The sequence below is a fragment of the Dermacentor silvarum genome, chromosome 8, assembly GCF_013339745.2.
Source record: "Dermacentor silvarum isolate Dsil-2018 chromosome 8, BIME_Dsil_1.4, whole genome shotgun sequence".
Taxonomy (NCBI): Eukaryota; Metazoa; Arthropoda; class Arachnida; order Ixodida; family Ixodidae; genus Dermacentor; species Dermacentor silvarum.
Window position 1 is genome coordinate 85,880,250 of NC_051161.1, and position 22,941 is coordinate 85,903,190.

The following is a 22,941-nucleotide window of genomic DNA, read 5'->3' on the forward strand; positions in this document are numbered from 1 at the left end:
GGAGTCATGGTGTTAAGATATAGCCACGGGAATGTTTGCCGAGCCATTTATAATTTTCTATGTGACACAAAAAGATTGCGTTATTAATATTTTCCCATTTTCCATGATTGATTTGTTTATCCTTCGATAAATTATAGATTTTGCAAATTCAAAAAGTAAAGTCACAAAACCACAATTACAATAATATTATTATTATTCGAAATTTACGTCTATCCTTTACTGTATTTAATTTATTATTAAATTCATATTACTATTCCTATCCAGGCAAGGCTGACTAACTTAATATAGACTACTTAATTCTATTACTATCGCTTTATTTCTCATCATCAATTATTCATTTATTTTCGTTTTTTATTACTCATTTATTTATAAAAAGTAATTTATTTTAATTTCTATCATAATACCACCCGGTTCGTCGCCTATCCCCCACAGTGGGTTGTGCCATTGATTGAGGCATCATCATCATCATCATCGGCTCCACCACAGACACTATACGAACAGCGAAACACTACGACTGGGTGGCCGCCTTGTATTGGGCTGGCCAACGTTATAGACTAGCAAAATAGTCTAGTGACGTTTTGGCTGGCTACACCCCTTAAAACGTTTGCGCCCTTTCGGGCTTATCTTGTCCCACAACAATAATCGTCTATCCTGCCCGCATTTCGTTCCTATAAAGCTGCGAGCCCAGTACATCCAGGTCACGAACGTTATGCGCGTTGTCAGTGTCACATAGCATTGTCGACAGGAAAGTAGCGAGCGCAGGGTTTTCAAAAAAGGAAACCCAAGCAACGCAGATTCTATTATCGTTGTGGGACAAGATAAACGCCAAAGGGTGCAAACTTTTTAAGAGTGTAGGTCTTACTTTAGACTTGGGCGAACCCGTTTAAGTGCTTCTTTGTGAACTGATTGATGTCCAGACTCTCATAAACGGGCACCTTTGTTTGGAAGCTGCGGATATTTCTCTTCATCCTAAATCTCCGGTAACGAATGCTGCTGCGCCACTTTCTAACAGTGCTGTCTCTTACGCTGCGGCGTAGGCCTTGCATTACGTGCAGGGAAGTCTCTAAGCTACTGTGAATGGACGACGAGCACGACTGCCTTCAAAGAGCATAGCTCTCTTCGCTAGATCTGCGCTTTGCGTACTGGTTGTGGTCTGTGGCTACAGCTGATCAAGCCAAAATGGCTTTTTTGATTCCTGACATATGGGACTCCTCATCATACACTACGCATTTAAGGTAACGCCTTTCGGCCTTTGCAACACGCCTGCCTTTTTCGGGTGAATGGTGGACAATTTTTTCAAGGGTCTTGCGGGTTGCAGATGTCTGCCTCTGCTTGGACGATATTGGGGTCGTTTCTACACGTATTGCGTTCCATCTCGCCCTATCTTGAGCAAGTGCGTTTGAGTCTCGCAGTTTTTGGGTTGTAACTCGTTTAGAATAAGTATGAGGTCAGTACTCGTAAGATTACAATTTCCTACTATATGGCACGTCGTCTCGAAATAGGGCCTTTTTCCGGATTCTATGAAACTTAGCACCGTCTCCGAGTAACCGAAATATACAACCACAAAAGTGCTGCAGAGCTTCCTTAGTTTTCTGGTTAAAATCTCTGGCGTTTGATCTGCTATTAACTCTGCACCATCGAATCTCTTCACTCAGTTAATTGTTGGTGGCCCTGACCTCTCAGTTTGGTCTTTCTTCAATGCAATGACTCACTTTATACACTTCACCTGCTCCTCATGCGGCCTTCAGGACTGCAGCACTTTGAGCCAACAACAAACCTACTTTCGATATACCCGAACACTAAAGGTCTAGAGCTCGTTGCAGTTCAGAACTAACGCATACACGCCTTTGACGAACACTATAGGAGTCGTTGCAGTTCTGTAACGCAGAGACCACTTTGACAAACACGTACTTGTGCATAGCAACCATACTGTACAAAAGAGATATCAGGCTTTGCAGACAGAGAAAAAGACTGCTTGACGTTTGTTTTGGTGAGGAACAAATTTTGCACTTACTTCCCCATGACTTATTGACTCAATTTGGCCCCTTATTACTGTTGCGGAGAAGTGGCACGTCAGTTCGGGGCTTCGCGAATCATGTGCGTAGGAGCTCTTACTCGCTACCTGGTGCTCGCATACTCCCGGATCGCCCGCCAATATAACTATATATGGAAATCGTAGCGATAGCGAGACGTTCGCATGCAGCGGCGATAGCCAGTCTCAAACAGCACTATACCCAGGAGGCGTTTTGTGAATGGGGGCCTTGATGAACTATCTGCATCTGCCGAGCGATCGCCTGCGAACCGGTATTCATTCTGGAACCATCGTTTGTCACCCTTCAACCATCTCCTCTTTGCTGCTTCGCACACGCCGCTGCTTTCCTTATTGACTTGTCGCACTTCCCGACACGCGAAGAGTTCGAGTCCAATTCTGTGAGTGCGCTCGCGTTAGCTGCAGTTTAATTAGCCCGAAAACGTGCTCCGGCGTTTAATTAATGGGGCGTGACGCTTGAAGAAAGGACAGGAGTACTGATAAGCTGTGCGCGCATCAAGCACGAAGCTCATGCCCACTCTTTCTGTGCACCCGCTTCGCCCGTTCCTTTTTTTCTTTCTCTCTCTCTCTCCCTCTCTTTTATTTCAGCCGCAGAAAATCAATGACTGTTAAAGGCTCGGTTCTTTCGTGGCGTGACAAACGAGATCATGGCACGTGTGATTGGTCCTGTAGTTTTTTGTCACCCGTGCGACTCTGAGTGCGGAGCTCTAAGTTGATATCAGTTGTAAGTTGCTACTTGTTGACCCTGATTCACCGAGACACTGTGGGGCGCACAAAGCCCCCGTATTTCTTTCGGAAAACGGGAAATTAACCTGTAAAAACACCTAAATCTATAATTCGCACAAGGTCAAGGGAGAGGAAGACAGACGAAGATTAGAATGAAAATCTAGAGATGTTAGCAAAGTACTATGGGGGGATATAGTTGGTGCTTGCTGTCTATGTTATTTATGCAAAAGGTGAATGAAAATTAAGAAGAGACGGACTAAAAAAAGCGCGCACTCACACAAAACTGATATTGGTGAATCGCTTGACATGATGACACGATAGCTAATGAATGCATATTATATAGAGAAGAGGGGTGACAAATGCATCAGTGTTTCGTTCTGTTTCGTGTTACGAGAGCGTTTCAGATTCTTTTTTCAAGCGAAGCTTGTATTGCGTTATAGATTTCGGTGGCAGCGTAGTCACGCAAAAAGTCACGTATGGCGCGCACCCGCATTGGATATGCGGGTATGAGCTAGGGACAAGAAAGAAAGAACGAAGGAAGGAAATAATGCAACAAGGAAGAAAAGAAAGAAAGAATGAGAGAAAGAAACGAAGATAGAAAGAAAGAGCAGGTGCGAGGAAAGCTGCGCCGGCGCTGGTACATGTGACGTGCGTGACAAATCAGGGTCGGTTGGGGTGTCGCGCGGAGGGGAAGGGACGGGAAGGGCGTTGGCGCGTGCGCCGCCGGGCTTTTCTCGCCTCAGGTCAGTTTCGGCGAACGGATGGCAAGGCCGCACGTAGAGTGTTCCGCCGAGGAGTAGGTTACGTTTGAGCAACGGCACCGGGAACTCGCTCGGGAAAGGAATCGTCGTCGACGAGCCGATTCTAGAGTGAAAGCTTCCGAAGCCCAGGCGAAATGTCCGCGAAGAGCCACGGACCCCGAGTTACGGGAGCGCGATGTTTTGAATTTCTTTATCCGCAGACTGTGCGAAAATGAATTTGATTGCGAATACTGATGTTTTGTTTGTTCTCTTTAGATTCATGAATCCAAGTTGCAAAAATGTGCACGTGTTTCCACGACATATGATTAGTTGTGAGTTGGCACTCTTTCTGTCCATATTCACTTTTTTCTTCCGTTTACCTCATCTTTCTCGTGGCAATCTTATAAACTGCGACAATATCATCAATGCATTCACGAACATTTTTTCCTCGGTTTTCTTAAATACAAAGCACGCTCCTAGCTCTGGTGACTGGCCAATTCAACATTTCAGGTTTCTTTCGGGACACGATATCGCGGCGGCTGTAATTATGTTGATACCAAAGCATTCTCTCGGTTACGACCGAATATCAAGTTTGATTATCAAAGGCTGTTCTTCTATTTTTAGTGCGAAAGCACTACTAGGCCTATCAACATGGATTTAGCCTCTCTGTCTGAAGCCTCTTCAGACGTGCGTTTCTTCTCGCGCATTTCCCGTGCACAGCCTCTTCTGCTTTTCACAGATAAGCCCGCGGGCGTAGTGTGGGAAATATATATGGGAAGTAAATCAGGATTGTTGTTTGAAATGTCTAAAGAGATTCGTCGCGCCAAGCGCGGAGAACAACAACGAGCTAGGCGATACAGGCAGCGGGAATCCACCGACGAAACAGATGTGGCCAAGCGATTGCGACTGCAACAACAAAGACAATTCATGGCGTTGAAAGGTTCCAACGAAACTGGCGAAGAACGACAGAAGCGATTGGAGAACGAAATATTGCGCAAGACCAAGCGCGCTGCCGAAATGGATCAACAGCGACAAGCCCGAGTAGCAGTGTACGTCGCATACCAGCATCCCAAGGTCGAGAACCGTCTGTCTTTGCAACGGCTGTGACAGCTTTCGCACGATATTACGTGGTTGGTGCAGCTAAACCGTCTGTAATTACAGTTTCCTCTCCATACGAACATTTTTATTCTCGCTATGCGTAAGAATTCCTTTCCTTCTTGTTAGCGGAATGCTAACTTGTTTTGCTTGTTTTGCCATTTCATAAAAATGGCAGTAAGAGCGACAACAAAGTTATCGCCCTATGGCTCTAATTTCTCCGTTTGCAAAAGTGTTTGAAATGTATATGTTTACACATATGTCGTCTTTCTTTAGGCATAAGCTTAGTATATGCCAACATGTTTTCTTCATGGTAGGTCTGTGAAAACAAACTTTGTTTCTTTTTTTGATTCGGCGGCACCCGCTGTTGCTAACCGTAGACAGTATACTCGGACCTGTCAAAAACATTTGATGTTGTTTCAGATGACCTTCTTATCCATAAACTCTTGAGGTACGGTGTTAGTTCCAGCCTGCGCACGCTTATTAAAGGCTACCTGTTCACTCGGTTAAATTACGTTCGCATTGGCGCTAAGTACTCTTTGCCTTGTGAAACAACTTCTGGTATTCCGCAAGGGTCCAGCTTAGGCCCATATATTTAAATATCTTTGTTAATATTCATGAAGAATGATTGCGTCATAGGCGTCTCCTTTTATGCGCTGACGATATTAAACTTTACCGTGAAATAGAATCAGCGCAGGATTTTGAATTATTACAGCAAGATGGGAATTCTGTCGCGGAGTTGTGTGCTTCCAACGTTTTGCGTACTAATCCAACTAAGACACTTGTTTGCTTCAGTCACAAAACGTCCGCTTTACTATACGAATACTCAGCTGAAAACATTCCTTTGAAAAGAGCGAGTTGTACGCCCGACTTTGGAATATTGGTGGACTCCCGACAAACTTTCGAAGAACATTTTTCACGCATTACTAATGCATCGTACAGAAAGTTAGGTCTGATACCAAGAAAGGCAAAAAAGTTTACGAATGTCAACTGCGTGGTTTTCTTCTAGTATTACTTTGTCTTCTGGAAGTTAGAGTTCAGTTCTGCTGTATGTAACTGTAATAATTTGACCAATGTCGTAAAAATATGTCTTCAGCAACGTTTCATTCGTATCCTGTACGATCAGTTTCTGGGACGCCATGCCTTTTATGCATATGAGCGTCTACTGCGCATGTCTACAGCGCATAGACCTCTAGACGTAAGGCGAAAATATCGTGAACAATTATTCTTCTACAAACTAATTCCCAATCACTTCTACTGTCTGAGGTTAATGTCGGCTGTAACGTTCTGTGTGGCTCGCCCGAACTTTACGTGAATTCAGCTTGCACTTTTAACGCTATATAACACGTCTTGTAACACAGCAATATACCTTGGGTTATGATCTCAATATTTCCCGCTCTTGTATTTGCTCTTTATCTGACTTCAGGGTTTGACTTAATTCAATTTTTTGTTTCATCTTGTACCACTGGTTTCAGGATTCATGAGGTTGTCTTCAGGATTTCTTTTTTAGATTTCTGTTTTCTGTTATTTGTGTAACAAGTGCACCAATACTAAGGCGTATAGCTGTTGTTGGGCACTTTCAGAAATAATGAGATGAATATGAAATGAAACAAACGTTGAGAACTGGAGATGATAGCCTGGCTATTATGCTAGCCTACGTGTTATACTGCAGGTTTTGGGTGATAGTTTTTTTTTTTTTTTACACGAAGTGGTCACTTAAACGCTCAAATAGCGCATACACTTGATGACACGCATGAACGAACGAACTATGAAGCTATTCATAAAGTTTCGTTGAGTGTTCCAGTTGAGGCTCGTAAACTCCAAATAACAGCAGTGCTTTCGTAAGGCACAAAGTGCGGCTGTTCCTTCAACACGGGTCGAGAATTTGCCGCATCGCCAAGATTAGATCATGCTAGAAGTGTAGTGCAATCTTCAAAGAATTCGTGACGGCAGTCACATAGAACATGTTGTAAGCTTCTGGAACGTTACGCAACAAGCTCACTGGTGAGTGGGGGCAATAACCTATGCTTTTAATTTGTTTATAATGTAGAACGGTAAGTTGGCGTCACTAGGCGTCCACTGAAACATCGTATTGTTGCATGGCGCTGACATACATGCAATAGCTTCTGCAGTATCATAAGCTATTTTTCCGGTTTTCATACGCGGCCCGCAATTTGCGATCACTTGAAGCGCTGATTTTCGCGCTGTATGCATTACCCATGGTCGTGCTGTTGTTTCTATCGCAGATATTTCCTCTTCACATGATTTTATATTGTGATAGCAATCATGTGGACACCCCAGGCGGATTTCCCACCATCGTCGTCGGCGTCACCGTGAGGTTCCATTTAAAGAACAAGTGCGATAAGATCGCGGCCGTGGGCCGTATGCTGTAGGTGCGATGGAAGGCATGCGAAGGTGAGCCGAGAAGGATGGTGGCTTGGTGCGGCGGCGTCTTTTCGCACGCACTAGGGAGGAAGGGGAAGGTGGTGCGCGCCGACTTTGCGTGCTCGCAAGAGCGGTAGCGGGGAGGTTTGCGTGCTTCAGGAGGGGGGTGGGATAGGGGGCCGAGTAGCACACGTCTCCACCTCTAGTCTAGGCCGCTGCGCGCGTCCTATCTTGGAGGCAACCTGCGGTGGATTCGAAGGCTAGCCGGCTGGAAAAAGCTGATGGCATCGTCTGCGCTGCGTTGTTGTCCACCTAGTTCGCGTTCAAGCGAGGAACAACACGAAGTGGAATTGTTTCGACGCTGCTGCCGCTCTTCACCACGCCAACGTTCTGACAGCGAATGTCGGTGGTCATCCAGCGAGATGTGTTTCACTGTGCGCATGACACCATGCTTAATTTAGTTATTTGACGAAGGTTTACAGAAGTATATACAGCTGAGGAAACTACTAACCTTACAGCGTATAGTTGCCTAATAATTTGCTATCGCAATCAATGCATCGCCTTTCGGGCAAAGCTGCATTTTTTCCCGAAGAATATTTTTGCGTACAACAATCCCAAATTCGTAATGTGTACAAACATTTTGGGAGAGTTGACAGGTAGGGTTGTAGGTAGCCTAAACCTTCCAGAAGAGCTGCTGTTTGAAGTGGACCAATGCATTAACTGGTCATCATTCGAGATAAGCAAGCGACGTTTAGAGTATTGCTGAGAATACTGACAAAACATTGACGGGACCAAATCCGTCACAGGTATAGGTGAAGGTGCAATGTCAATATAGAGGTTTCAAGGAAAAAGACGGTTCAAGAGATGCAAGCAAAATGCTAGGCTGAAAAGCATGTATAGCATACCTGATAGACTCAAACAGGCTAGGTGACTATTTGTCACGGCGCCGTTTCAAAGGGGATGCCTATATATCATCATCAGAGCGAAACGAACAGAGAAAAGATTAAGGAGATGGCAAAATGCTCGACTAATTTAATACACATATATAGTAAACCTGATTAGATAAAGCAAGCTAGGCTGCGTTATTTACTTTTTATGAACGCGTGGAGATACAGGAACCTACGTGTATACCTACGGCAAAGTGGGAAGAATGAGGCAAAGAATGCTTAGCATTAAAAGCTACAACGTGACAAACTTTTCATTTGTCTAGCAAGTCTAGTCAAGTTATGTAATTCGATAAGATCTGTCGGGCTGATGAGCGCCATGCCAACAAGGCACAAAGTGGAAGACGGTACGTGCGAAAATGAAATGGGAGGCATACGTCCTTGTCAAAGGAGCGGCTGGTGCCGCTCATGACAGCAGCCTCATACCCACTACCATCACCAAGCTGTCATTCGGAGGGCGACAAGGTTCTGCTGTTGGTTTCCAAAGTGTTTGCATGGCTGGAGCTCGTCCCAAGCTGCGAGTCGAGGACGAGCGAAAAGTGCGGCCAAACTCTCCCTCGACAAGCAGTGTAGAATTCGCGATGCGAAACGGGTTTTTGCGTTACTGTTTTTTTTTTCTCCAAGCCGTGACGATATTAACGCCCCAAGGAACAGACTGAGACATTGCGCTGCACGTTTGGTTATCTTTACGTTAGATGGACGGGGACACACACATTACGAGTCTAACCATTCGACTGTCTCGAAAAAAAAAAAAACAGGGACACCCAACAAACCATATGCTTCCCTTATTCTGAAAAGTCATTTTTTTTACCTGTTGTAACCGCATACCGGTCTTTCGCCACTGTCAGAACTGTAAAAATAGAAAGCTGGCATTTCTGCGGTATGCAGTGCGATTCACGACTAAGTTTCCGAGTTAGGCGAACGGGCGTTATGTTAAGTTAGTGGTATTCTTGCGTCCAGAATGTGTACGAGCAGTCTGACGGAAAGGAATAATTCATACTCATGCAACACAGGACAGAAGATAAACTCGTCCCTGAGAGCAGCGTGCGGGTCTTTCGAGCTATTTTCTTTTTCTCTCCCTCTCTCTGATACCTTACTTTGCTGTTGCTTTGTCGCTCTTGTAAACTCCACTCCATATATTTTAGCTTGTCGCGACGCTTGAAGGGAACAGGAAGTTTGCAGTTAGGTTGACGCGTTACGACAGGGTGCATTTACACTTTGTTCCAGGTTTTATACGAGGAAGCAGTCCAAACAAGACAGTACTTGCCACAACGATTCTCGTTAGTAACCTTCAAGCAGTTAATTATTGTTGAGTATGGCGGCAAACCGCAAAGTAAATGGAGGGATGGATACAAATAACACGCGCGGGGTGCTTCAGCACAGCGTACACAAAGTGTTGGACACGCGCAACGCATTTCGTTTCTTTCGTCGTTTCCTGCGCTGTCCACGATTCGTATCAGTGCCAGTGCTTTAACACAGGCAACCAAAGCCCACGGCGCACTTCAACAAGAATTTGAATCCCCGCTGCTTATAATGGTTTCCTTGAAGCACTTGCTTAAGAAGAAGAATGGTTTCTGCTGGTCGGAGGACTCTTAGAAGTAACCTGCAGAAGCTTCACCTGTACATGCACAACGACTTTGTCGCTTAAACAGTACGGTAAGGGGAATGGGCAGTGTCTCCCGTAAGCGAAGCATTGAAAGCGCTATAGCAGGGTTTAGGTGCGGCGCGCAAGCTTCTCGGACCGTGTTCTAACAATACGCGTATGCGACGTGGTGCGACCCAGCACTCGAGACCCCTGCTGCTGCCCAGCCAGAACGGTATCCTGGCACTTTCCAGGCATGTCACAACGCTGGCGCGGTGAGGAACGCCGGCAGCGGTGTTACGGATTGAGCAATGTCCGTAATGGCCGCGAAATCCGCTAATACAGTGTAACTTAAGTGTCCGGTTTATTTTTCCGATAAGTAGCATCAAAATGTATTCCTCTTGCACTAGTGGCACTTAGACGAACGTATCAGCCAGGCACTTACGTCGTCATGGTAGCGCGTTAGTTTCCCCTAACAGTGTCTGCAACGGCGTTTAGCCGTTGCCGACATTGTTAGGGGAAAGGCGGGCGACAGCCCAGAGAGAATAGGCGGCACAGGCGGCAGAGGCCGGCAGGGCTCCGCGCCTGCGCCGCAGTGGCAGAGCGGGCAGTAGTAGTAGTGGTTTATTGAGGGAAATGACACTTATTTCTGCTGCACACGCACAGTCTAGGGTGCCTCGATGCCCTCCTCGTCCACCACTCCCCTTCCACTGGGAAGTCGCGTTTGCTCTCCGCCGTGCGTTCGCTCCCCGTGAACGTGCGCGTCCCTCGCCCTCGCGCGCTTTCGCTCGCGCCTACAGCATTCGGCCAATGAGAGTTAGTGAGCCCTTAACAGCTTCGCTGTAAAAACAACGGCAGCAATCCTCAAGCGGGAAAAGTTTAGCTTATCCTAGCTCAGTGAATTTTTTATGACTTCGAAAGTGAATCACCACTCACACCTTGGAAACCTGTAAAGCTTTGTCGTGCAGCAGTTTGTCTGCGGGACTGTCTCCCCTTGAAAAAGGAGAGAATGAGTGGAAAGGCATGGAGGTTAACCCGATAAAGAAAGTGTTGGTTTCTATACGGTACCGCGGTAAGGAAAAATAAATTGAAAGAGATGGCAAGGGATGGATTTTAAATAGCGAATTGGAAATCGGAGCACATGAATCTGAGGTGGCACATGTCGCTATCATAGCCTATCTCGTAATCCCGCAGACCGCACGAAGCGAACAAGCGTTTTAGCTGCCTTTAGCGGATAGGTACGTTTTGAGCGCTGTCCACTTATCTTTTGTTCTGACATTGACCGGCTCTCCTGGTTCCCTAACATGCTACGCAGCACCTGACTCTTCGTACTATAATGTGGACGAATGCGAAAAGACGTGCGACTGCTGGTGCCCTCGCTGCCACAAGTGTCATAGGTGGAGCTGTTTACGTATCCCCTAAGGCACGTGTATGACTTGGTAAACGCGATGTAAATGGCCCAATCGGTGGAACAGAGTTTCTTCACACCAGGCTGTAGGTCCAGGCTGTAGGTCCAGGCTGTAGGTCCAGGCTGTAGGTCCAGGCTGTAGGTAGCGGTTTAAGTCCGGGACCAGTGAACGCATAGGCGGTTATTCGTGGAACCAATTGAATTGTACAATGCTTATTGTTCAAGCGCGTACCATGGAGCGAAGCGTAGCTGATGGGTCTGTTTTTGGGACTGCGTCCACCGGAACAGAGAGAGTCGCTATGGCTGTGCAGACTTGGAAGCAAATGTAAGAGTTATTTTCCAAAGAATATATGATAAATGCCACTGGCATTTATACTAAGTTTCTGCTAGGCTACCACTCTCTTGGATGAGTGTCGCTTCCCGTCTGAGGTGTTTTAGTCGGATTGTCGCAAAATTGGTGCTGTGCCGCCTTTCGCCCTTCCTTATCTTTCACCCCACAAACCGACGTAAAATCATACTACATAACCAGATAGATTCGAGACAGCTCTTATGCGTTGCGTGGTTGCTGTTTGGGCGCCATGAACAAACGGAGAGCACTGGAATGCATACGTACTGATATAGCAGTAATGGATTGGCTGAGAACTTCCTACGCCTGATGGTACAGATGTAAATTATTGCGACGGTGTACACTGTTTCTGGTGGATCTCTTTGTGAAAAACAAAGAATGAAGTCGCATTTTCCCGACTTCTTGAGAGCGAAGGTAAACAACCGGTAAAGGTATGACGATTGGTCATACCAATTGGAACACGTTGTACGCGTATTATAGAGCATCTAAAGAGGTTGCGTGCTAATAAAACCATGTCTCGATCTGCATTACCGCATTTACGACAACTACATTACGTGGAGTATGACTTATATGTCGCACTACGTCAGTGCGCGTTGTGTCAAACTCCTCTTGTGGAACAAACAAAGGCTATAGATATGCGGTAACTCTAGTACTCTAGACGGCGGTAACTGTAGAAGATTGAGCAGGCAGGGGTAAAACGCTAGACTGCTCTAGATATACTGAATCTAATTGGGAAATGCAGGTTAGGCGGCTATTTGTAGCCACCTGTTTCAAAACGGAGGCTGTTAAATATAATCATAACCATCACTACCACGATTATATGAGCAATGCCACCATTCTCGCTTTACCAAGCTCTTTCTTCCTGTTGTGGTACACTCTCGCGAATGCAGTCAAGTATTAGGAAGATCTCCATGATCGTGAGTGAGCATGAAACCTGTGGACGCCATGAATATGTAGCCTCCTGGAAACATAAGAGAATTGCGCCACATCCACAACAAAACATTTTGGTGCGGGCCCCACAATACAATTAGTTCCTCACACTGACTCAAGAAAAATGCAAATGCCGAAACTTTCAGCCCACCCTTGATTAATGGACAAAATAAACGGGCCGGCAAGTGGCACGTGTCCGCCTAGCGAAGGGAAGCAATAAAAAACAAAAAGAAAACACAGAAATAAGAGAAACCCTTGGGGTAAGTGTTTTGCAAGGCAGGGCAGCAGCGAGAAGTGGAAGTGATCTTGGCCAGGAAATGGAACGTAACCGGGAAGTCACCCTAGGCTGTCCATCCGGCGTATGCAAATTACTCTTCTTGAGGAAACACGTGACAGTGGACATAACTCCACCAGAGTTGCCGTGTTTGCCGAAGGCAGACCACCTAGCATGCGCTGAATGCTACATCGCTGACGCTGCACATTGGAGAGCTGTTTCCGGCCAGAGCTCCAATGCGCCTGCTGGTGGGGGTATTATATCTTGTTTGCCGGCGCCAAGTTCTCATTAATTATTACGGCTCCATGCGCTCAATCATATTTCACAGTGTGTACTTAAACTCGTTAATGAAGTATCGATTGGTTGAGCACGAATGTTTAAGACGGACGTGCTTAAATCGCTCGCTTCTCGTATACGACAGTCAGAAAATATGCCTTTATAAAATATACCTGCCGCTTATTTATATGGAGTAGTAATTTCTTAATGATTGTATCCGCGAATATAAAGCACACAGAAAGGACTCGCAGAAACTAGAAGTGGACATTAAAAATACCAGCTGAGTTATTTCTTGTTCATGCCCACGGAGCACAATAAATATTGTCATTGAGTTCTAGCGTTCATTTAAGCTCCGTTCTTTCTCGTAATATTTAGAAACGTCATGTGTACAAACCTCTTCTCTTTGATGAAGCAAATTCCTTCTTCACACCTGCGCAACATGACTTTAGAAAGACATTATGACGTGATACGCAAGTAGTGTTTTTTTTTACTCAATACCTGCTTTGTATTATAGACTGATCGTCTTGTGCAGACTTCACCTTGTCACACTTAAGCAAGGCGTTTGAAAAACTATCTCACATGCAACTTCGGTATAATCATCAGCCTATATTTATGTCCACTGCAGGATGAAAGCTCAGTCCCAGAGATCTCCAATTACCCCTGTCTTGCGCTAGCTGATTCCAACTTGCGCCTGCAAATTTCTTACCTTTATCCTCCCACCTAGTTTTCTGCCGTCCTCTACTGCGCTTCCCTTCTCTTGGTATACATTTTGTAACTCTAATGGTCCAACGGTTATCCATCCTATACGCATTACATGGCTGGCCCAGCTCCATTTTGTTTCTCCTAATGGCAGCTAGAATATCGGCTATTCCCGTTTGCTCTGTCATTCACACCGCTCTTTTCCTCTTTCTTAGCGTTAGGTCTAACATTTTTTGTTACATCGCTCTTTCTGCAGTCCCTAACTTCTTGACATTATTTGTTAACCTCCAAGTTTTTGCCCCATATGTTAGCGCCGGTAGAATGGAATGATTGTACACTTTTCTTTTCAACGACAGTGGTAAGCTCACAGTCAGGATTGGTAATGCCTGCCGTATGCACTCCAACCCAATTTTATTCTTCTGTAAATTACTTTCGCATCATCAGGGTCCCCTGTGATTAATTGACCTAGATAAACGTGCTCGTTTACAGACTCTAGAGGCTCACTGGCGATCCTGAATTCTTGTTTCTTTGCTAGGCTATTCAACATTATCTTTGTCTTCTGCATATTAATCTTCAGCCCCACTCTTACACTTCCTCTGTTGAGGTCCTCAATCATTTGTTGTAATTCGTCTCCATTGTTGCTGAATAGGACAATTTCATCTGCAAGCCGAAGGTTGCTGACATACTCGCCGTTGATCCTCACTCCTAACCCTTCCCAGTCTAAGAGCTTGAATACATCTTCTAAGCATGCAGTGAATAGCATTGGAGAGATTGTGTCTCCTTGCCTGTCCCCTTTCTTGATAGGCAACTTTCTACTTTTCTTGTCGAGAACTAAGGTAGCTGTAGAATCCTTGTAGATATTTACCATGTATTCATGTATGCCTCCTGTACTCCGTGATCACGTAATGCCTCTATGACAGCTGGCATCTCTACTGAATCAAATGCTTTTTAATAATATATGGACCCCATATAAAGAGGTTGATTGTACTCCGCAGATTTCTCGATGACCTGATTGATGACATGAATCTGATCCATCGTGGAATATTATTTCCTGAAGCCAGCCTGTTCTCTTGGTTGATTGAAGTCAAGTGTTGCCCTCCTTCTATTGGAATTTATCGTGGTGAATATTTTATACAATACTGAAAGCAAGCTAATGGGTCTATAATTCTTCAATTCTTTAACGTCTCCCTTCTTATGGATTAGTATAATGCTGGCGTTCTTCCAGCTCTCTGGTACACTTGAAGTCGAGAGGCATTGCGTATAAAGGGCCGCAAGCTTTTCAAGCATGATATCTCCTCCATCTTTGATTAAATCGACAGTAATTCTATCTTCTCCGGCAGCTTTTCTCCTGGTCATGTCTTGCAAGGCCCTTCTAACTTCACAGCTAGCTATAGGAGTCTCTGTATCCTGTTCATCACTACTTCGAATGAAAGGAGCTTTGCTGCGCTGGGTATTGCACAGGTCAGTAGATAATTCTTTCCGCTGCTTTTACTATGTCATCGAAGTTGCTGATGATATTACCCTGTTTATATTTCAGTGCATATATGTTGCCTTGTCTTATGTCAAGTTTACGTCTCAGTGATTTCATGCTGCGTCCATATTTTACTGCTTCCTGAGTTTTTTCCGCGTTATATTTTTGAATATCCCTGATTTTCTTCTTGTTGATCAGCTTTGACAGTTCAGCGAATGGTATTTGATCTGTTGAGTTTGACACTTTCATGCTTTGTGGTTTCTTCGGCATAAGCTTAGTCTACTATACCTCGACAGTACCCTTCTAAAAGGTAACATTTTTTTTCTTACTAATAGTTTACAATATTTAACCTCTAATTTCTATAGATCGCAGCTTATCAAGGTGGAATCGGGGGTAGCACTACGGTCTATTCTCAGACCATTTTTGTTCCTCATTTATGTTATTAACCTTTCCTCCTTAGTGATGTGGCTGGCTAGGCTTGTCGTTTGTTGGGCTTTAGGTTTGTTGGGCTTGCCGTTCCTCCTCGGTTACTCCTAACACCCACTTGTTCGCTGACGATCGTGTCATATTTCAAGGTATTAAACGTACGAACGGCACTACTGCCGTTCAAACTGATTTAAATGCAATATCTGAGTGGTGCTACACCTGGCCAATGAAATCAAATTTTACCACTTGCCTAGAAGCAATATTAACTCATTTAAATACTACCTGAGCAGCACAATTTTGGATGCTGTGAAGCCGTAGAATTACCTTGGCATTCAGAGTACTTCTAACACAACTTGGGCACTGCGCACGGAACATATTATTGACAATGATATCCACATGCTCGCCTACCTATGACGTAACTTTTCGAAAGCCCGCCTTCTCAAGGTATTGCTCTGTAAAAAACTTGTTCGTACTAATCAGGAATTCGCTGATCAGGACCCCGGTAACGAATGATTGGTGTAGCTTGGGCCACTATGTCACCCGTGGTGAGTGCGGGCTACGAAAATTTTATTACATCACTGCAGCTAGTGCAAAACAATTCAGCTCGTCGTATATTTTCTAAGTATAACCGAACCGTTAGCATAACTTCCATGAAAGCTAACTTCGCGCTTCCTTTCTAGCACGTCGCCGTAAGTGACTGGACTATGTTTATTTTATAAGCTATGCCATATTGACTGTAATAAAACTGTATTGGGTACTGTGTGACATTGTAAAGGATGTATTGCGACCGGAAGTCCCAATACAGACTTTGACTATGGGACCTCCTTTTGTATTTATATCTGTCAAAACTTGTAACTACTTAAAATCAATATACTTGTAAACCATCATATCACTCTTCTTAATGCCATAATTGCTCAATCGTCAGGTATATCACAGCACGTCGATACTTAGTACAAAGAAGGAACTGAACCATGCAATAATATGTTTTTTTTTTCATTCGTTTATTTCACGTGCGATCCTGGTTTGGAAACACCTTCCTGCAAAAATTGTGGCCATCACTAACAATAAACAATGCCCCCAAGCCTTAGCTATCATTCTACAAGTGGGAGCAATTTTGGGGCGTAATAAGGAGACTCGCTGTATTGTGTAGATATTTTATCATTAAGTTTTTGTACTTCCACAGCCCTCTATAATGACATATGACCCTGGGCGTTAGATAACGAAAATGAAACAAAATAGAATACATAGCAGGCAAGTGGATGAAACCCGTTAACAGTGGTACTGAATAAACTATCTGCTCAATCTTTACAATGGTTTACGATGCTTTACGATGCCCAGAAGTACGTTCATGAACCGACATCATCAAAATAGCGAGATAGCACCGCATGTGACAGGGTGATGCCAAGCTGTGTTCCGATCTGTCGCGGCGAGTCAATGTCTGTGCTGTTGTCTTGCTCAAGGTGAGGGCATGGGTTTGATTACCAACCGCAACGGCCAAATTTAAATGGAGGTGAATGCAAGAACACTTGTGTATTTAGATTTAGGTGCGTGGTAAAGAAACCCAGCAGGTCAGCATTATTTTGGCGAGCTCCACTGAGGCATCTCTCATAGCCCTATAATGACTGCTCTGTGACCTTTAACCCCATGAGCCCATCTTTCTCCAAAACTTTTTAAAAGCCAACGCATAAGCGTACTCGGCGATATTAGCTTGCCTCAAAGCCGAAAGCACTGAGACGATTGCATACTACGTGCGCATTCATAATGCCACTGCTTCGTGGTATCGCTAGGGATTCTTTCTAGCCAGTCTGTTTTTGGTCATGACACGAAGCATTCTATTTAGTGCTTTTTTCTATTAGGTCTGTGTCAGCCTGTAGCCGCCCAAGTGCTACTCAGTCCTGCTATGCTGTAGGTGTGTGAGCACATAATAATCTACGTTATGGGCGAGTTATTAAACGTCTTTATTAAAAAATAAATGAACAAACGAAAGAAAGTTCAAAAATGAACGCATGGTCTCAGGGCCAAGGAGTAAAATGAATTCATGAAGATAGTTCCATGTGGCGTGGGACAGTTATAAAAGTCTGTCACTTAGTTCATATGTCCTCAAGAAGCGGAACAACGCGTTAAAGGCTTCTGGGCTTAGGACGGTGCGGACCAGTGTGCGAGGATTCTCTTTTAATAAAGTGCGGTTGTCCTGTCTCTTTAATGCAGTTGAGTATTCTTGTCTGGAAGCACTTTAGCACATTCCGTCAGCCCGCGATATCTCAAGCGGAAGACGGAGGTGTTGATACAGTTTTGTATTCGGGTATCTTCTTTCTTTTCTTTCTTCCTACTGGCTTAGGATGCAGCAAAGAACTGCTGAGAAAGAGTATAGATGAAGCGAAGCCCCACTCTGGCATAGATGAAAACGCAGCTTATGGTTATATATTACGCCAAGACATCAGGTTGCGTCAATCCACTAATCGTGGAGCATGTATGGACCGGATGGCACGCAGACGCTGGGCTGACGCTTCGGCGCGGATGAATACATCTCGAGGTACAGACAGCTTTCTTATTCGCTAAAGAGTCCTGCAGCATCCCCAGCGCTGCAATGAACTATTCAGTTAGAGAATAGCTGCCAATGAAGAAAGATTTTGCGGGATGCGTTCGCACCAGATATTCGCAGCTATTGGCTCAGTGTAAACTGCACCACTATGGAGAGAGAGAGAGAGAGAGAGAGTAATAGAAGAAAGGAAAGGCGTGGAGGTTAACCAGACGCACGTCCGGTTTGCTACCCACACTCCTGGGCGCTGTGGGGCATTTCTACAAGGTTAAGGACATGGTGTGTTGTGATTGAACACGTTTAAATGCTGAACAAAAGTACGACTTCCTCTGCAAGGCCCACTATGGTGGGAGAGAGACACGTTCGTGACTGAAATCTGCAGCTCGTCTCTTGCGTAATACGAAAGTTATCGCTTACCCATATACCAACCCAAGGTTGGTTCTACCGGGACTTTATTAAATAACAAAATGTGTACAGAGCCCCTTCTATTTAACGTGTTGCCCCTCACCAACAAACAATACTGTAGCATTGATCGCACGAGCTCGAACAGGTTTGCTTATGTGGCAAGAGTGGCTGCCTGCACCAACCGACAAGTTACGAAAACGTGTGCCCCCACAAGCATGAAAGATTAAGAAAATATCTTCATTTCGCCTCAGAATTGTCGAACAGTCATACGTTTCTGCTGGCTCGGCGAAATAGCGGGGAAGGGCGTTCTACTTTTACGGCTGCTGTTTGCGGCGCGGCCGCGTGGGCGCCGTATTTCGAAAGCAATCTGCGACGTGGACAAAGTGCGCACCCGCGCGGGCCTCATCTTCAAAGCGATCTGCGAGTTGGACAAAGTACGACGAGGGCCGGTAGATTCGTATGCTTTCTGCTTTCGACGTTTACTTCGCCTTGAAGCGAGTGACAGCACGAAGTTCAATTCACTTGCTGCTGCTGCTGCGCTACCTCCCTCCAGCGTTCTGACAGCGAGTTTCCGCGGACATCGAGCGAGATGTGTTCCTATTTACCTGCGCGCGCATGACACAGTGCTTGTTAACTGAGTTAGTAAGCGAATCTTTACAAGTTTATACAACCGATAAAACTTCTATCTTTACTTCGTATAGCTGTCTAATAATTTGCTATCGCAATCGATGGCTCGCCTTTCGGGCGAAACTGTGTCTTTTTTACTCTAGCATTCTTCCTAAGAGAAAATTCCAACCTATCCTGATGCTGGAAATGTTAATAATGATTGTGGTCGGCCAGTGGCAAGGCGCACTTACAAAATTAAAGCTTTCTGGAATCGGACCCTAATCTTTTTTTCTGCCTCAGTGGCCCTACAATCACTTCCTGAAGTATCAACTAACTTGCTCAACAATAAGTTATATTAAATAAGCCAGAATTGACTCCGACTCGTCCCGCCACGCTTCCACCCATTCTCCGATTGTACCGCGGCCCGCCACGCCTCGAGTTACGGCAAGCGATGTGACCAAGCACTTTGCTCGCAACTGACTTTTACCGCCAAATCAAGCTCACCAAGTGCAATTTCCGGCACATCTGCTACCCAATAGAAATCCAGAATATGGGGCTGCCAAGCTGTGCTCTGTGCTTGCGTTTGCTACGTGCTCCTCCACGTATATATATAGTAGCTAGCTTGAATGTGTAGGCTCTGACGCTGTGAAAGGACGAATAAAACTAGATATGCTAAGGCTTTCCACCATAGTTTATTGGTATAAGTGTGTTTGCACTAGGAATGTTGTTGTAAGTGAAACAAATTTGCAAAAGCTGTTCCCCAACTGTTTGCGTGTGTGTGTGTAGCTACGGCTTTTCCATCGATAACGCTTCTTGCCCCGCCTGCTGCTGAACGCTGCTAATTTCATTCCACGTAAGTTCCACTATGAAGGTCGAACCTCCCTATTTCGTTCCATATAGGTTCATCTAAGTGGAACATATATATGAAACCATGCCAACAATTGCGTAGTTAGCCAGGGACTTCAACACCACTTGTGAATAGAGTAATTACGAGGGAACTTAGCAATAAATCTTATTAGCCGTACGTTCGTTTTTTGTTTTGTTTTGTTGTATGCTTTTTGAAACATTGATTGCAATCAAGGTGCGTTCGACTTCACGTTGCCTCTGAATAGAGGCAATGCGAATAAGCTGCGCCCACTTTGTCACAGAATTTCATTTCCAAGGACTCCAAATCACTAGCAGTCGTCTTCGCTACCCGCTCCTCTCGCTGCTTCAGTAGTCTGGAACCTATTCTCACGGGCACATGGTCCGCGCGAATTACTTGTTTTATCCTGAAACCCGGGTCGACTGCTGGGAGCACATCGCGAAGTGCTTTATTGTGTGCAAGCCTTTGCCCTGCTTACTATTCCGAAATTAGAAACGGAAGTTCTGTTAATCTAGGTGCGCCTCGTAGCGGAAAATCAAGGTGCATAATGACCTGAGTGTTCATTAGGGTGTCTGGAGAGGATCAGCAAAGTGAAAAAAAAAGAAAGGACAAAGAGCTTTAACCTGACGTCTTGCGAACACAGAAGCGTTGGAGAGAGAACTGTATTATATCCAGAAATACATTTAAAGGTTGTTCTTATTGCTGTTTTCATGCGTTTTGAGGTCTTCACTTCTTAATAAAGCAATGTTTCAGCAGCTCATCGGAATTTGTCTCCTTATATTTGGGCTCCAGTGTGCCTTATTGTAAGCGTTCGTCTGTGACCAATGAATTTGTGCAATCAATTGAGTAATCCTTAAACTCACCGAAGCGCTAAAATTTCACTTTTACTGGTGAACAAAAATATGTGCTTTAGCTTGTGCTGAGTAGTTGTCTCGTCAATCCATCTCCGTTGTTGATACTACAAGCCATCGCAGCAAATTGCAATTTCTAAACTAAACTTGGCAAGTACATTATTCGACTTCACTGGTGCTTTTTATTGGCTTCTGCTGGCTTGGAAATTACAAGTATTCGCGACGTTTGCACTGCGTACATTCAAAGTACTGCATTGTGCTGAAGAAGTTGTCACCTGAATATGTATGGTCTTGTAACGTAGCCTTTCCTCGTAAGATATAGCACAATGTCTTAGTGCCATAATCCGCAAGATTGTTTTGTGTTTATTTTAAAGCAAGATTGAACCTATGCACAATGAGCATTCATGATGGGCCCGCAACGTTGAAGACAACTGGAACTCGGGTCTAATAAGAATACAGGTGGCACAAACCTTCTGTGCATTCGAGTTTATGATACACTGATTAGGGAGAAAAAAAAGTAAGGAGCACGCACAAACACACACAAACAAACACATACAAAAAGGACTGGCTTGGTAAAGACCCATATCGCAAACTTTTACACATACGAGAAGAAAATGGAAGGAAGGGTATGACAATCTAGTCAACTCTTCGATTTAGTCAAGTGGTCTCCTAACCTCGTAAATAAATGTGATTACAACATTCACAAGTTAATGAACTACAACTCAATTTATTTCCGAAAGGTGGAAATTATGTGCGACCGACTTATAATAACTGCGCTTGTTCTAGCATCAGCTCGATTTCTTTGGTGACACCGTGCCCAGTTTTCAACACCTCTGCCGACTCCCAAGTTTCTGTAATCACCATGTACCTTCAGCATGCCGTGCGCGCATTGCTGTCGCCAGATACAGACTTTGTCAAAACTTTCGAAGCCACTGCACGTGTCAACGTAGGGCTCCTCATGCCATGGAATTTTATAGCACCTTTGGAGCGTGTCACCTCTGAAGGGTTCCGTTAATAAATAGAGTGAGACGTTTTGCCTCGCCAAACTTTATAGCGGGAAAATCTGTGCATAAGACGCGTTTCAATAACTAAGAGGAAAGCTTGCTATTGATTTCAAGGAAACGGCACAGTTTCTTCCCATTCACAGTGTATGTTACTGATACCGGGTCTGCTCTACGAAGCATAGCAATCAAAACCGTAAAAATAAGAATTGTTGTCACCATAGTATTTTTTGTATTTTTGCTGGAAACTTTTTTGAGTACTTGTGTGAATAAAATGAAGAAGAGCAGCCGGCGCCGTCTGACGGGCATCAACATACTATTGAACACGATTATTAATGAGCAAGAAATAGGTAGTCGAAGACTTTAGCTTCAAAATTACGATCTCATGTCCGTAGCATTGACGACTTATCAGTTAGAGAGCATAGTTTATTACAGCATCGATTTGATTAAAAATAACATTTGATGATAACCTGCGGTAATCGAATAGAACAAACAGAATTTTGGATGTGCATTTCATGCGTGGAAGACCCGACTGTTGTAAGGCGTAATACTTGACAAGAAGCGCATACTTCATCGTGAGCCATGAAGTCACAGTCGGTGCTTCATGCATAGTGCGAGTGGGAAGCACCTTTCTGGCTGTGTCCCGAATTAAGTCTCAGATGGCTCACAGGTTTTTGGTCGTGCTGTTTACATTGGCTGGCACACACTAAAATAGGTGTGCTGGACACCACTTAATTGCTGCTGCGCAATTTTTAATAATAATAACAATAATAACTTTATTCAGATCAATATACAAGACTGATATGCGACGACATCTGGATCCTTAGCCACAGGCTAGTTACGGATCCATGCAGTTATCCAAAGAAAAATAAACAATTCATGCACGTGCACAGTCATTTTTTGTTTTGGGTTAAATGTCCAGAACTTTGTGGAGAAAAAAAAGGAAAGAAAGAAATGCAACCAAGCAAAAGTCAGTAAACAATGGTGCAGACCGTCGGAGGGAAAGAAAAGGCCAAGGCCCCGCGATGCAGCACGCCAGCGATGCAGCACGCATCCGAGACAAGATCCATGGTCCCCCTGACAGCAGCCCACGCACATGCATGTTGGCAATAAGCATACATGAAATTGTTACACGTAACCTCACTTTACACATATGCGACGTTTCAAGACCTGGTTAAACATTACACCGGTTCAACTGTTTGCAAAAAATAATTACATGAAATTATTATTCAATCAACGTAGCAAGAATACATACTGATATGCTATACATACTTTTGATGGACAGTATGTCGAGCAAGACTCCCATTACAATACATCCATGC